The following is a 16,711-nucleotide window of genomic DNA, read 5'->3' on the forward strand; positions in this document are numbered from 1 at the left end:
GTACGCGGGCCTCTCACCGCTGCGGCCTCTCCCGTTGCGGAGCACAGGCTCCGGACGCGCAGGCTCAGCCGCCATGGCCCACGGGCCCAGCCGCTCCGCGGCGCGCGGGATCCTCCCGGACCGGGGCATGAACCCATGTCCCCCGCATCAGCAGGCGGACTCTCAACCACTGCGCCACCAGGGAAGCCGAGCAGCACATTTTTAAGCTAATTGTTCTTATCTTAAAATAGGTGTGGGTATGAAATTAATGAGTTAATCCATATGAAGGGACTTAGAGGGCTAGATGTATAGTAAACACAGTGTAAATTAGCTAATGTGTTAATACAGTATGCCCTGTTCTGTGGAAAAATATAAGTTTACCTATAAGGAAAAAAGGGAAAAAGGAAGTGGTAGAGATAATGATATATATTTAACATTTTATTAATTTTCTTTGGCATTCAAGAAAACCACACTTTCCATCTTCCTTTGCAGAATGCTTGAGGACCACATGACAAAGTCCTGACCAATGGAATGTTGGTGGAAGTTTGATAAGCCACCACCAGATGCAGAGGTTTAGAAACTGTGCATGATCCTCCTACATTTTTAAGGTGGACAACAAAAAAAGATGGAAGGATTCTATCCTGATCATGTCATTTTACTCCTACATTCAGTCATTACACATTTCTGAAAATATAGGGATTTTTTATATAACCATCCTAATATAGTCCCCAGAGAATTTAATGCAAATTCTTTGCTATCAAATAATACCCAGTACATAAAAACATTTTCCCAATTGCTTCAAAAAGTACGTTTACAGTAAGTTTGCCTGATTCGAAACAAAATCCATCTACTATAACTTGTAGCTACATGTCTCTTAAATCCTTTTAAATCTAGAACCTCCTCTTGCTCTTTATGCCGTTGACTTAAAATTTCCTGTGGAATGTTACGCCTTCTGAATTTGTCTTTTTGCCTCTTTGCACTTTAATTCAAACTTGTTCTTCTATCCTCAGTATTTCCTTTAAGTGATAGTTAAATCAAGAAGCTTGGGTAGATCCAGACTCTGACTTTGACAAGGCTACTGTAGTTGTTTCTGTGTGCTTCTTGCTGTTTTCCTTCAGGAAGCCCACAATATCTGGTAGCACTGATTTAGTGATACTACACATGTTCAGTGAGTGACAGCTATCCCTCTATTGTTGGTTTCATTCATTGATGACTGCTAGCTGAAATAAACAATCCATATTTCATGATAGGGATTTTCTAATTTTATCATTCTTTCCACATTTACAAGCTGGAATTCCTTCCTTCATCAACTGAAAAACAGTTTCATATAGGACACACAAGATAAATGTAAAATTCTTTCTTTTTTAATTGCCGGTTTTCAAGTGGTAGTTGGCCCTAATGTCTGCTAATGACATTTAATCAACTGTTGCTTGTTTGAGGCTTTTTCCATTTCTCTTATATTTGTAGAGCATAACTATTAATTTATATACTCTTATATACTAAATATATTACATATTAAATGTTATACATTATTATTGCATGCTGTTCAAACCCCTTTGTAAGCAACAAAAGGTGTCTATTTGATTGACATGACATCTACTTATAAAATATTTCCTGAATGACCACAGTAAGAAGTTCATAGTTGATATTATCTTCCCCAGGAAAGTCAGTCACAAAAGGATGTATATGATGCCTGGGTAAGACCAACATGCAGTTGTAATAAGAGAATAATATGCTACCATCTCTCTCAGCATTCATCAAACTACAGGTTTTTGTAGCATATGTTGTTGGAGTCATCTTTGAACTGTAGGATACTTTCATACCCAGTGTTTTCTGTGCTCATCTAACAAAAAAGCACTGATTAAAAAAGAAAATAAGGGCTTCCCTGGTGGCGCAGTGGTTGAGAGTCTGCCTGCGGATGCAGGCGGCGCGGGTTCGTGCCCCGGTCCGGGAGGATCCCACATGCCGCGGAGCAGCTGGGCCCTTGAGCCATGGCCGCTGGGCCTGCGCGTCCGGAGCCTGTGCTCCGCAGCGGGAGAGGCCCGCGTACCCCCCCAAAAAAAAAAAAGAAAAGAAAATAACACTTGCTTTGATCATGCAGCTCTAGAAAAGTTAGAATACATTCAGCAATGACATTTATTATTAGCAGAATCCACTGTAAATCAGAGATAAAGCTGACAAATTTCACGGGTTGATCAGTGGGAATATCAAGTGACTCAGTGTGTGATGGATTAAATGGGGGGCAAAATTAAAGTTGTGCAAATTATTTCTATGCAGGGATTCTAATATCAGACACAAAAAATGACTAGACATGTCTCGTCAAGAATAAAAATGAAGCTGACGCTGACCTATGGATTGGTTCCTACTTAGTTTGGGTGGCTGATGGGCTTTAACCTTTAAACCAGTCTTCAGTGACAACAAGGAGCTGATAAACACAGGAAATACTGTTCTCTAGTGGGATTTTGACCAGGATTTAATTTCTATTAGTTGGTACTTCATGAATCTACATCTGCAACACAAAGATAATTAGTGGTCATTATGAGAGGCAGAAGATGGTAAATGGAATGGTTTCAGAGTCTGAAATTTAGCTCAGCCTCATCCTAAATGTGTGACATTTGGTAAGACACCTTACTGAATGAACCTCAATTTTCTCATCAGTAAAATAATAATAATAGAAATATATCCACTGCCTGCCTCAAAAGGTTTTAATAAGGCTCAACAATCAAAATTATAGAGTAAGCAAAATGCCATTAATTAGGAATTAGTTAAATACATGATGGTACACTCTATGTGAGAATGTATCCGGTGTTACAAATTATGACTTAGAAAACTATTTAATGACAGGAGAAAATTAAGATAATTACTGTAAATTTAAAAGCAGTTTAAATTATGTAAACTATAATTTTTATAGAAGAAAAAAACTGTTATAGAAGAAAAAATTATGATTATATACATGGGAGTTAAAAAAAGATATATATCAGATATTAGTAGTGGTTACTGGTAACTCTTTTTTTAATCCTTCATGTTTTTCTACCCTTTAAAATTTTAATTAGGAGCAACTGCACTGAAACCAGAAAAAAAGAAAAAACAGAGAAATAGCCCAATGGTATAGCATGCAGAAATAAGAAACATATCCAGACACATAGAGACAATGATTTTTGACATGTAGCATGGTAGAGCACTTGGACAAAGAACATATTTTCCACAAAATTGATACAATTGGTACCCAGACCAAAAAAAAAAGAAAGAAAAAGAAAATGAAATAGGATTTCTATCTCATACCACACATGAGAATCAATTCCAGAAGGATCAGAGACCTATACAAAAATTTTAAACAATAAAGCTTCTGATACAAGAAAATATTTTTATGTTATCAGTGCAGGTAAAGTTTTAAAGAAATTATTATTATATTTACATATATTAAAATTCATAGAGTTTATCGTTCAAAGTATATACTGGATGTGAAAAAGCAAGACATAGTTTGAGGAAATAACACATGAAAAAACAAAGGGCTTTTAAACAGACCATATAGAGACTTCTCAGAAATCACTATGCATAAACAGAAACCACAGTTAAAGAAAAGGGTAAAAAATCATTGAAAGATATTTCACAAAAGAGAAAAATCAAAAGGTACCTAATCTTGTGAGGAATCAGAGAAAAGGAAATTAAAATTAACATTGATTAATTGATTAATTACTGTTGGCTAGCATTAAAAACCTGATTATGTCAAGTGTTAGTAAGGATAGAGAACAGTGGAAATTCTAACATTCTACAAGCAGACATGCAACCCTTGGACATTATCTAATGAAGCTGAAGATACCCAAGCTTTATGACCCAGAAAAATACACTCCTAGGCATACCACCTCAAGAAACTCATACAAGTGTACCCAAGAAAACAAAAATTAAAATGTTCATATAAACATTTTTTTTCTAATTGCCAAAAACTGAAAATAGTCCCTTGCCCATCAGTTGTAGAAAAAATAAACATATTGTGGAGAACTATCCAGCAATATATACTCAGAATCACCAGTGAAAAAAATAAAATGATATGATTCAGAAGATTGTATTCTATTTCCAATATTACTTATTTTTCCCATAAAAGTACAGAGGATAATAGTGTATTGTTTTAAATACCTTATCAATCAGCTAAATCAAGTTTTTGATGACTATACATAGCAGAAATTATATTTTAACTATTGAAGAGAAAGGAATATAAACACCAAATATTTTTATGTGATAAATAATATATATAACACATATAGATACATAATAACATTTTATGTAAATTACACATATCTATCCATAAAGGCTGCAATTCCAGTGGGATATATTCACCTTCAAGAATCATACTAACTCACTTTAATTTTTTCAATCAATTCATCATTTATCCTAACGCCACAATTAATTCAAAGTACAGTAAAAGAGACTGTTCATATTTGAAAGCAATTATTCCTTCCCTTCTTGACTTCATCATATTATCTCATAGATGGGTGTTTAAACACAAGCTACAACTGAACAGACTCACTCACAAAAATCCCTTTCTCCATCTGTCCCTGGATCTTATAGGGGAGGATACTGCAATGTAGGCAAAAGAATATCATATCCATTGTTGTTTATAGATAGCTAGCATTAAGGGGAAATTAGTAGATCATCTCTTGGTAGAAACTCAACATTTTTAGAGGTTTTCCTACTGTGAATGCCCACCATGCAGAAGAATACAAAGCCTGATGCTACAAGTCTAATAATAATTGAGAGATGCAGAGGAACTGAAGGAGGAAGGGAAAAAAATGCTTGACTCATAGTTCAGATGCTCATTTGCTTTGTTTTTAGATAATATCTGAATCTCAGGTAGGGGCATGGGGAAAAGAAAGAGCTCACGCCCTCTAGAATTTGAGGCCATTTAATCCACCAAGTTTTAAGAGGGAGATGGTATCTAACAACCCATTCACACTCTCTTGTGACACGTAGTTTTTTGTTCAGTTTATGATTCTGAAACACTAAGGATATTGATCAATGGATTCCAGACTCACTGGAATCAATCTAACATTTCTCTCTTATATATAAACATATATATGTATGTTTATGCATATGTTTATACATATATGTGTGTATACGTATATATGGCACACGTGAGAAAGAACAAAAGTGACAGGATTTTTAAATGATGAAATTAGTTTACGTGTGCTATTACTCATAAGGGCTTTTATTTTTTTTTCAGCAGTAAAACTTGCTAAGGCCATAGCTTAACATTTTACAGAGTTGTCCTACCATTTAATGCAGTTTCACCAGGAAATCCTTCTATTTCGTAGGCCTGGGCTTTCTGAAACCAGTACACTTATAAAAGGTAAAAATAGGGCTTCCCTGGTGGCGCAGTGGTTGAGAGTCCACCTGCTGATGCAGGGGACACAGGTTCGTGCCCCGATCCGGGAAGATCCCACATGCCACGGAGTGGCTAGGCCCATGAGCCATGGCTGCTGAGCCTGAGCGTCCGGAGCCTGTGCTCCGCAACGGGAGAGGCCACAACAGTGAGAGGCCCGCATGCCGCAAAAAAAAAAAAAAAAAAAAAAAAAGGTAAAAATATATCTGTAAGCAAATGCTATCTACTGTTAGTGTGCTTAAGTGTATCAAGCCTAAGAACACAGATCTGGATAAATCTCTGTAATGCCCCCTGGCATATTCTCAAGTTAAGAACATTACTCAGTGGACTCACACATCCCCAGAAGTACAACATATTATCTGAAACTCACCGTTTGACACTCAGAGTACATTAAGGTAAACAGCTGCTATGCCTTGGGTGGTGGTTGTGGTGGTGGTGTTTTTCCGTTCCTACTACATTTTGGGCCACTGACTCTTCAAAACGACTTGCTCCTCAGCATCAGGATCTGTCATTCCTTAGAGTTCATCTTGGTGTGTTCTTAGGATTTCTGTTTTACAGTCATGCCTTCACTTTCACCAGACCATTACTAAAACCACTGTAAGCCATCAAATCCTTTGAGTTGTTCTTAAATAAATCAGATACAGCAAGCTATCCCTGCAGTTTTCTTTTCTTTTCTTTTCTTTTTCTCATGGTGTCTCTGGCTGTTTAGTTGTCTCATTTTGGAGTAACTCCTCTCTTTGCCTGTCTCAGAAATATAAGGAACTTTACAAATTTCGTGAAAGATGTAGGTTTTAATCAGCTTTTGTTATTTTTAAGGTTCTAATGTACCATTCATGAAATTTTGAAATTTAAAGAACTAACCTTACTTTAACCAAATCTACCTCTCTAAAATAAAGTTACTTTACTTCCATAGTATCTTTTATTTTTTATTTATTTATTTATTTTTGGCTGTGTTAGGTCTTCATTGTTGCTCATGGGCTTTCTCTAGTTGTGGCGAGCGGGGGCTACTCTCTGTTGTGGTGCGCAGACTTACTGCGGTGGCTTCTCGTTGCGGAGCATGGGCTCTAGGCACATCAGCTTCAGTAGTTGTGGTTCGTGGGCTCAGTAGTTGTGGCACATGGGCTCAGTAGTTGTGGCTCGCGGGCTCTACGGCACAGGCTCAGTAGTTGTGGTGCACAGGCTTAGTTGCTCCGCAGCATGTGGGTTCTTCCCGGACCAGGGCTGGAAACCATGTCCCCTGCATTGGCAGGCGGATTCTTAACCACTGCACCACCAGGGAAGTCCCTTCCATAGTACTTTTTCTACTGTAACCTATATATGGAATATTTGACTTCAATATCACTTTATCTTCAGGTTTTTTTTTTTCACTTAACAACATCAAATCATAAAGATTTTTTAATTTTGGTGGGTAGTCCTCATAACTGTAAATTGAATAGCTAAATAAAATTCTATCAGAATTACCTTAATTCAAACATTTTATTACTATTAGACATTTGAATTATTCTGTTTTTTTGCAATTATATATGTATTCCAATATTTATCTGCACATAAAATTTTATCCTCTCAATTTATTTCCTTGTTATAAATTTTCAAAAATGTGGTTGCTAGATGAAAGTACATGAACTTTATGATATTTATAATTTATGAATCTGTGCTAGTAACTAACTAGGAGAAGCTCCTCTCTGCCTCCTTCATGTTCTTGTTATAGTTCTGACAGTCGCAGATATGAGTCAGGGATAAATTGGCTCCCAAGAGATGCTATCGGAGATGGTAGTAAAGGCTGACAAAACCAGGGTGAAGAGAAAGATCTTAAAATGGTACATTCTCCTTAGATTAAGTCTCTTTGGATTCCTGGTCTAGTCAGATTTTTCTCATTTGGAAGCTACTTCCTTTGGAGTCTTTGTTATCCCTTGAGTTTTGTTTGGTCAAATAGAGGTTCCAGTGCCTCTTTTCTTCGGTAGAAGTCACCCACTCTCTTCCTGTATTTGGAAATTCACAGAAGCAGTGGCCTTCCAACTTGATATAGCTTGATGTCAGAAGAAAACAGTAAGTGAAATAAATGAATTTGACTAATTGCCCTAGTCTAAGAGGAGACAAATTTTTTTTGTATATAGTTGCAGTAAACATTACAGGCTTTGTGAGCCAGGATGTAAAATCTAAGATACTATGTAGGTACTTATATAACAAGAGAGAAAACAAATTTCCACTATTTTTGTAATTGATGGAATTCAAAGTATTTATAATTGTACATTTTTGTTGTAAAAAAAGTCCAATAATGAGAAGAATTGAACATTTTTTGAATAATATTTTGCTTAATTGTTCTTTAAAGTTAGTATTCTTTGTGATCAAACTGATTATAAACATTCACCTGTTTAAAAAAAAAAAATCTTAGCTCATAGGCCGTAAAAAAACAGGTAAAATCTGGATTCGGCCCGCAGACCTCTGTTCTAGTCCTTTAGAAAAAAACTGTTGTTTTCTTTTCCCTTGTCTTGTTTCCCTTTGAGATCATTAGTCCAAAAAAAAGGTATGGGCCTAAAAGAAAGCAATAAAAGCTAGATTTTAGTCTTTCCCTCAAGACTTTCTTCTTAAGAAAAAAGGATGCCTTCACTCTCTTGTAGAGATAAGATCAACTGGGTTTTTATTTAAGAGATTATTGCTTTTAATTCTACTTACATTCATTGACATTTAGGTTTATGCGAAATAGGGATAGGGTTAGAAGCTACCTACTCACAGGTCTGATAGAAAATTCCATAACAATGATTTATCACAATAAATTACCTCAGAGTTAAATAATTATCAAAAAAAGGAATACAAATAAGTTTATGATTGTTCTAAAATTAAAAACTTTTATTGCTTTTGCATGTTTTAACTATTTAATATTAAGGCTGATTTTTAAGTACATCATAAAATCTCAAATATCTTAACTTCTTAACCTAACAATATTGTGAAATAGGCAAAGAATTTCAATGTACATTTCAGAAATGAGAGATTTAGCCTCAGAGATATCTTACTCTCAGATAACACAGAGTTAAAAGCAAGAAAAAAGAAATTAACACATCCCCTCACCGAGGTTGGTCATTCCATGAGAGGTTTTGCAAGACTGATGGCCCTTTTACTTTACTTCCTTACCCTCTCTTCCTCTCTATTCTGCCTTTTTACTTTACTTCCTCACCGGCTCTCCTTCTCTGATTCTATAAAAGAAACTGGCATCCAGACCCAGATAAGATGGTTTTTCAGAGATGCTAGTCTGCCATCTTCTCGGTCTGCTGGCTTTCCAAATAAAGTCGTACTCCTTGCCTCAAAAAAAAAATAGTAGAAGCTAGACATCAAATTAAGTCTTCATGCTCCCACATTCTGTATAACAAAGAATTGATTGTATTTTCTCAATTCCTAGTTAATAAATTAAATTATTTGAAACATTTGGTGTTTTAGTCAAGTTTCTCCCAAGAAACAGAACCAAGAGGATGTATGTATGTACGTATGTATCTATCTCCCTATTCATTTGCCTATCTATAAGAAATTTATTACAAGGAATTAGCTGATGTTATTATGGAGGCTGAAAAGTTCCTAGACCTGCAGTTGGCAAAATGGAGTTTCAGAAGAGTTCATAGTATAGTTCCAGTCTGAGTCCATAGTCTTTAGAACCAGGAGAGCCAATGGTGTTAAGCTCTGATCTGAAAGCCCACAGGTTTGAGACCCAAGAAGAGCTGATGATTTAGTCCAAGTCCAAAAGCCAGAGAAGACCTACTTCCCAGCTCTTGCAGTCAGGCAGGAGAAGCTCCCTCTTACTCAGCCTTTTTGTTCTATTCAGGTCTTCAAGTAATTAGATGAGGTCCATGCTCATTAGGGAGGACAATGCTTTATTCAGTCTACTAATTCAAATGGAAATCACATTTAAAAATACTGTCACAGAAATATTCAGCTTACTGTTTGGTCAAATATTTTGGTATCCCCTAGCTCAGTAAGACTGACATATAAAAAGAGCCACCTCTGTTGGCTAAACTTATGATAAATATTTGATTATTTCATCTCATCAATTATGGGTAGGTGAAATTCAAAATGCATTCTAAGAAATATTCATAGAATTCTTCTTGTAGAGTTGAATATACTGTACTCAGTGATGTGTATAGTCATGACCAGATGAACACAGGGGTTAATCCCTGTATAATTTATAGCTGGCCTTCTGTATCTATGGTTCCTCTGCATCCACAGTTTCAACCAAACATGGACAGTGTAGTACCGTAGCATTTACGATTGAAAAACATCCGTGTATAAGTGCACCTGCACAGTTCAAACTCATGTATTGATAGTTCAAGGGTCAACTGTATATGTGATTACAGATTCCCTGCACTGTTTAACTCTCCATATTGTCTTTTCATGATGACATAATGATGTTTACAATAGAGAAAATAAGTAAACATATTTTATATAGTTTGAGATAGAATAACAAGTGCTAGTGTGTATTGGGAGAAAAAACTATACACTTAGTAGAATTGAGGGAGACTTCAAAAGGTCAAAATATAGAGCCTGAACCTTTAGGATAAAAAACCTAGCATTTAGAAAGGCTTTATTTGGAGGGTAAGGGAGAGTTGCCTCAAAATGGAAGGGAGAAAGTTAGAAGTATTTCTTGGTATTAGGCACATAGAAGAATATCCTTCTCAGTGTATAAGGATATTTGGTTAGTGGCTCAGTAGAAGGGGAATTAACAGAATTTAAGAAGAGATATAAATAAAAAAGACAGTAATTAGTGTAAGTGCAGATCTAGAAAATCACTTACTCTCCCATTTACTTTTTTTTCTGGATTGAATTAATATACATCAATGTTCCTCATAGCCACGTAAATGGTAGGAAATTAACCACAATTTGAGTAAAAATCTCCCAAGCTTTAAAAAAATTAATTTTTAGTTTTATTTTGAATTTCTTTAAAATAAGATGTATTTACACCCTTTTTAATGATAATAAAAGTAATGGATCATATCAGACAAAAATGTGTATAAAATCATTCCTAAAATAGTTACTAACTCATGTTTAAATGCAAATATCTGTTATATAACTTTATATTTCTATGAAATAATACATAATACCTATATTTATTCAATATGAAATAACTATTTACAGTCATGTGCCAAGTATATACAGAGTACTTACTAGGTGTCAGGCACTGATCAATGTACAAGGGATAGAGCAATGTAGAAATCAAGGAAGACACTGCCAGTATGAAACTGAAATTCTAGTCAGGGAGATCAAACGAGAAAAAAAAAGCAATAAATGCAAAGGGTAATTCAGACTGTGATTAGATTGTGATATAAATAAAATAAATATGGTGATAATATAGAAACTTACTCTCAGAGAACAATGGCTAGTGGAAATGCACATTTTTAAAAAACATAATTTTAATATAATTTAAAAGAAGAACCATAAGAACTCAGTGATTGATGAAATATGAAGGCTGAAAGAACAGGAGGGTTTATGTGTATCCCTCAGGATTTGAGGTTTGCTCAAAAGGTTAGATGATGGAGCTACACTTTAAAGATATGAGAAAGACCATGGAGGAGAAGCTTGGGGCAGTAAAAACAGAAATTAAGAGTTCTTTGATTTAAGATGCCCATTAGATATTAAAGTTGAGAATTTGAGTAAAAGATATGCAAGACTGAAACAAAAGGGAGGGGCTAAATTGTAAGAAGTATGTGATTCATATTTAAATAAGTGCCATTTAAAAAGAATTCTTTGGATGAGATCAACTAAACAAAGTACAGATCTTCCTCAACTTACAGTGGGGTTACATCGTGATATACTCATGGTAAACTGAAAATAGTCAAAAATGCATTTCATACACCAAACATCATAGCTTACCCTTGCCTAACTTAACAGCGCTCAGTATGCTTACATTAGCCTAGAGCTGGACAAAATCATCTAACTCAAAGTCTATTTTACAGTAAAATGTTGAATATCTCCTGTAGTTTATTGAACACTGTACTGAGAGTGGAAAACAGAATGGTTGTACGGGTAAAGAATGGCTTTAAGTGTATCAGTTGTTTACCCTTATGATCATGTGGCTGAGCATGTGGTCACATATCGCTAGCCTGGGAAAAATCAACATTTAAAATTCAAAGCACAGTTTCTACAGGATTCCTATTGCTTTTGTACCATAATAAAGTTAAAAAAAACGTAAGTCGAACCATCCTGAGTTGGGGACCATCTGTATAGCTAAGTGTTATATAAAACACTTTTATGTACTTCTCGTTTCCATAAGGAGTTTCTCTAGATGCATTCCTGGATTCTCTCCATCCTTTGATCATTACTCCTTAAGGAAATGTGAAAAATATATCTGCATTGTAAATCTGGAGAGTGGACATGTTCATCTCAACTGCAACAGTTCCATTCTTTTGGGAGGATGACTCTCAACAAAGGAGTTTTTCTCTGCTCCTCCATTCTATAAATCTTATCTTGACAAGACTCCTGACAAATTGGACTCCGCATCAGTATCATCATTATATAATGGCCTTTCCATTAACTTTCTGTTATGTTTTGCTCCTTGTTCAGACCCACCGGAAGAAGAGGTGGGCTGTTGATTGAGTGAAGTCTTAGCAAGCTGTCAAATCAAAATTAATTCTAAAGAGCTTATGATTGAGTTGGAGACATGAAGCATGAATACATGAGAAGATAAAAGGATATATTCAAGACTTCTTTCAAAGAAGTACATGTTTTCTGACAAGAAACTAGATCACATGATAAATGCTGGAAAAGTCTCAACTGGGTGAAGACCACAAGTGACTGGATGAACCACTCTAGGAAAACAAGATTGAGGAGAGCATGGAAGAATGAAAAGGATCTGTATTGGCAAAAGAGAGTAGGGTGAGAGAAATTATATTAAAATATGTCAGGAAAATACAAAGTCAGTATCACCTCTGTGATTTTGACCTTTGCTTTTTCCCTTATCCACTTCTTCATCTTACCTCTGAGAGTAACAAGACATGCTCATCTCTTTTTGCTCATTTTCCAATTGTCTAGAAACACTGGGAGAAGGGTAAAGCAAGACATATTACACTTACAATAACCTGTGCTCTAATTACCTGTTCAGTCCTATTCCCTGGTATTCTCCTTTTCATTATCTTATTTGCTCATTTCATTCATTTATTCATTCATTCAGTTAATGAATCAGCCAATGTGCATTCATTCAATGGTTACTGAACATCAGCTATCTTTGGGGCTCTGATGACACTATAGTAAAGAAGACAGATGCAGGTGTGCCCTTGTAAAGTTACAATCAATCAGAGAAGACAAACATAAAGCAAATTATTTCAAATAATCAATAACTGCTGTTCTATCTAGAAACCATGAAGTGAGAGTATAGGTTTGGGATACAGAAGATGGCTCAGTTTAGCTGAACACAGGGTTATTTATTTAATTTTTCAATCATAAAATATTATGTTCCTTTACAAAACATGCCAAGCACTTTGCTAAGCTCTCAGTGTAATTGGGTATAACTTCAGAAAAAGCAGAAATTCTTAAAAGGTAAGAATTTTAAAGAGAACTGAATGCCAAGTGTCTGGATATCAGGTTTATACCCAAAAAGATCACATCGGTTTTAGACAAAAGTTTGTGAAATTTCTACTAATCATACTGATATTTCTGGATAGAAGAGAAGATAAACGTATTATCTGTTAGGGATAATGCCTGTATTTTCACTGATCAGGAAAATATCCTAGAATTCTGTACCTTAAGGAAAAGAAAAAACACATAATAGTCATTTAAAAAATACCAAAGAGCAGGGTGAGAATATTTTCTTTCATCTTTTCAGCCATTTCAAAAATAAGATTGTAAAGAATTGTGTGGTTACAGTGAACTGTGTAGCACAGTATTGAGATGCAGGAAACACTTGTCTTCCAATACAGGTTCCTGGGGAGTCCCACTTCTTATGACTTATTTGTATTTGTTGAAAAGGACAGAAACTTTGAATTTAAGTGAAGAATAAAGGCCTCTAGCTACAAGTTATTGTGGAAAAACTGCCCAATTAGTGAATATCTCCCTCAGGTCCCTTCAAAAAGGAAACTCTTCTATCAAAAAGTTATTTGATATGGAAAGCTGTTTTTATTTTAGGAGAAGGAGATAGAAGACTCTCAGTAGAATAGCTTAGTCTTTATACCTCTTTTTTCCTTTCTTCTTTCCTTTCTTTTCTTTCTTTCCTCCTCCTTCCCTTCCACTAGGCTGTAGTACACACACACACACATACACACACGGTAGAAGAATGGAAAAAGTTTCATATTTCCCTTCATCATCACCCCCATTTCTTATTAACCTCACTGAACCAGAAAGCAAGCAAGCAAGACTCTAATAAGCTCTCCTTTTGGAAAATGAACATGCTGAGATTCAGAACCAAACCATTTAAAATGTACATTTGCTATCTATTAAGTGTGCGGACTAAAGTCACCGCAGTATAGAGATTGCTTCCCTATGATAGTAGTAGAAGAAATTATTGTGTTGGGGGGGGTGATATCAGCTGTAACCCATTTCCAGAGGGTACCCAGAGAGGCTCAGGATGTTTGCTGTAGAGAAATAGAGATGCTAAGAATCTAAACAGGAGGCTTGTTCCCTAGAGCCACGGAAAGAAGCTCAGGCCAGCACTTGAACACAGAGCTACAGCAGGCTGACTTTGACTGAAGGCTTGGATTGGTCTAATGAGTATCCAGTTGGGAAGATAAGGTGGATGTTTAGAGTTTCTTATTCTGTTTTCACTCAGGCAACATGAAAGCTCTCCATGTGTTTGTGGCACTGTAGTTAAGTGTAAGGGCTATACACAGCATGAATAAGATTGAATTTCTCAGAATCCTCTACGATAAGTGTATAGAGTCACTTTTCACTTCAGAACCCTTAAAAAATATGACTGGTTTTTATACCCAGAGCTGTGGAACACATTTTTCCCCCAGTGCACTGAAATTTTCATGAAGCTATATAATCCACTGGTTTTCACAAATGAGTGATCCTCAGGTTGTGGAAATTTTGAGATTAAGAAAAAGTCCTCCTGGGCTTCCCTGGTGGCACAGTGGATGAGAGTCCGCCTGCCGATGCAGGGGACACGGGTTCGTGCCCCGGTCCGGGAAGATCCCACATGCCGCGGAGCGGCTAGGCCCGTGAGCCATGGCCGCTGAGCCTGCGCACCCAGAGCCTGTGCTCCGCAACGGGAGAGGACACAACAGTGAGAGGCCCGCGTACCGCAAAAAAAAAAAAAAAAAAAAAGAAAAAAAAAAAGAAAAAGTCCTCCTTACTGAATAGAACTTGATAAAAAGAACCAACAATGTAAAACGGGCTAAGAAATTGAATTCAATCTGGTCACTTATATTTACTATATACTTGATTATAAATAAATAAACATAATTCTACAAGTTATTTATCTTTGGATGAAATTATAAGAAAATAGAAACTGTAAGTCACAATGGTATTTAATTTTGAAAATGGATAGTCTTATTGGGGAAAGGACTTGGAAATTTATACTACTAAAATGGAGATGAGATGCTTGGGTAATATTTATATTCCAATTGTCTCAGGGGCTCAAGAAATGAAGACTATTAATTAGATTGGCCAAAGGTTTTATTTGAGTTAAAATTTATAACCCCACCTTGTAATCATGTTCACAATTCTTTCAATGTTTCTTAAGTAATGGAATGAAACTCTTTGAGATATGCCAACAGTTTATTGAGATTACCATTTGAACTCTCAAGAGTTTGTTTTAATCTTCTTTTACCCACACAATTGGTAAAAGACATTTATTTTAGAAATCGCATTTGTTACAATATGCTTAACATGGAAAGTTTTATTTGTTTAAATGTTATAAGAATTTGGATATACTCGAGCTATAAAATGAACCCATAAGGCTTATGGAAATTAATCTAACGTTGAAGACCTCTATGGCTTTATGTTTATTAATTCCACCTCTATAATTACAGTGTTAAATCTCTTTAGTAACAAAACAGTCTTGGTTTTCACCTCAAAAGCACATTTATTCTAAATACTAACTTTTGAAAATTTAATTTTCCACACAAGGCAAAATCCTGTTTCTTTCACAATGTCAATCCAAAGAAATTGATCTCATTCTTAGGGCCTGTACTTTACCTCATCCAATCCTAAACTGGTTTAAGCTACTTGACTAATTATGAATGGTGGGACTTCCAAAGCAGACAGGAATATAATGCACAATGAGTCCTCTACTCTAATGGTTCTCAACATTTGGTTCCCAGTCCAGCAGCAACAGTATTACCAGCACCGCCTGTTGACATGTTATAAATGCAGTTTAGAACCCTACTCTGGACCTACTGAGTTCGAAGATGATTCTGACTCACAGTGGAGTTTAATAACCACTGCTCTACTTTATTTCGAAAATCAGCACTGCTTGCCATTATGGACAAATGTGCCTCCATAGCTGTTTTCTAATTTTTTCTAATATTGCCTTTAAAGCATTCATAGCCCCTCAATTAACCCATGCTGTGATTTTCTCAGGTTTGTAGGAAAAAAAAAGTAGCTTCCCCACAAAAACATCTTTGACTCCGTTTTCACCTGCATTCTATAAAGACAAGGTAGCTTCATCAAACACATGCACACAATCTCAAGGATGAAAAACCTATCTAGAGACATTTTTATTCTGCTTAGTTTACAGCCAAGATATCAGTATCATCTTATGAGTTTATATGCCAAAAGATCTGGCAAGGTAACAAATTCATTTCCCTGAGTGTTTCCGTTTGATACACTTGAAAAGCAATACAGGTAAAGAATAGAAGTGCCTATGTGAGCACATTTCCTCAGCAGCTGATGTTAATGTTTAATTAACTTCTGGGGAAGAATGATGACAGATATGAGGCTCTAATTGAATAGACACACATCTGCCTTTAATACTGTACAGTTAAAACCGTGTCAACAAAATATGATTATTGTCTTTTTTCTGAGAAAATATTACAGAAAACAATGAATGTATCTGAGACACAGCATAGTGGGGTGTGGCTGAGAAGATGAAACTACCTTATATTACATTACATATTTATTTGTGTGAAAAGAATGTGAGTTTCATGACAGTAGAGACTTTGTCTCTCTTGTTTAGCCTAGATGTGTTCTTAATTTTAGAACTGGATAAAAAAACCAAGTGATAAATGAAACAAACACACAAACTGAGAAAAAAGGATCTCTATAAATCCTAAGTAACATTTCTCTGGAGAGTCTCAGTTTCTTCATCTGTAGAAAAAGACAAAGACAAGGGAGAAACTGATGTACAAATGAATAACGGCCAGGCGGTATATAAAAATAGAACTCTGACCCACAATCTGCAACAATTTGTAAGGATGCCAAACCATAATCTGAATAGCAGTT

The sequence above is a fragment of the Physeter macrocephalus genome, chromosome 16, assembly GCF_002837175.3.
Source record: "Physeter macrocephalus isolate SW-GA chromosome 16, ASM283717v5, whole genome shotgun sequence".
NCBI lineage: Eukaryota > Metazoa > Chordata > Mammalia > Artiodactyla > Physeteridae > Physeter > Physeter macrocephalus.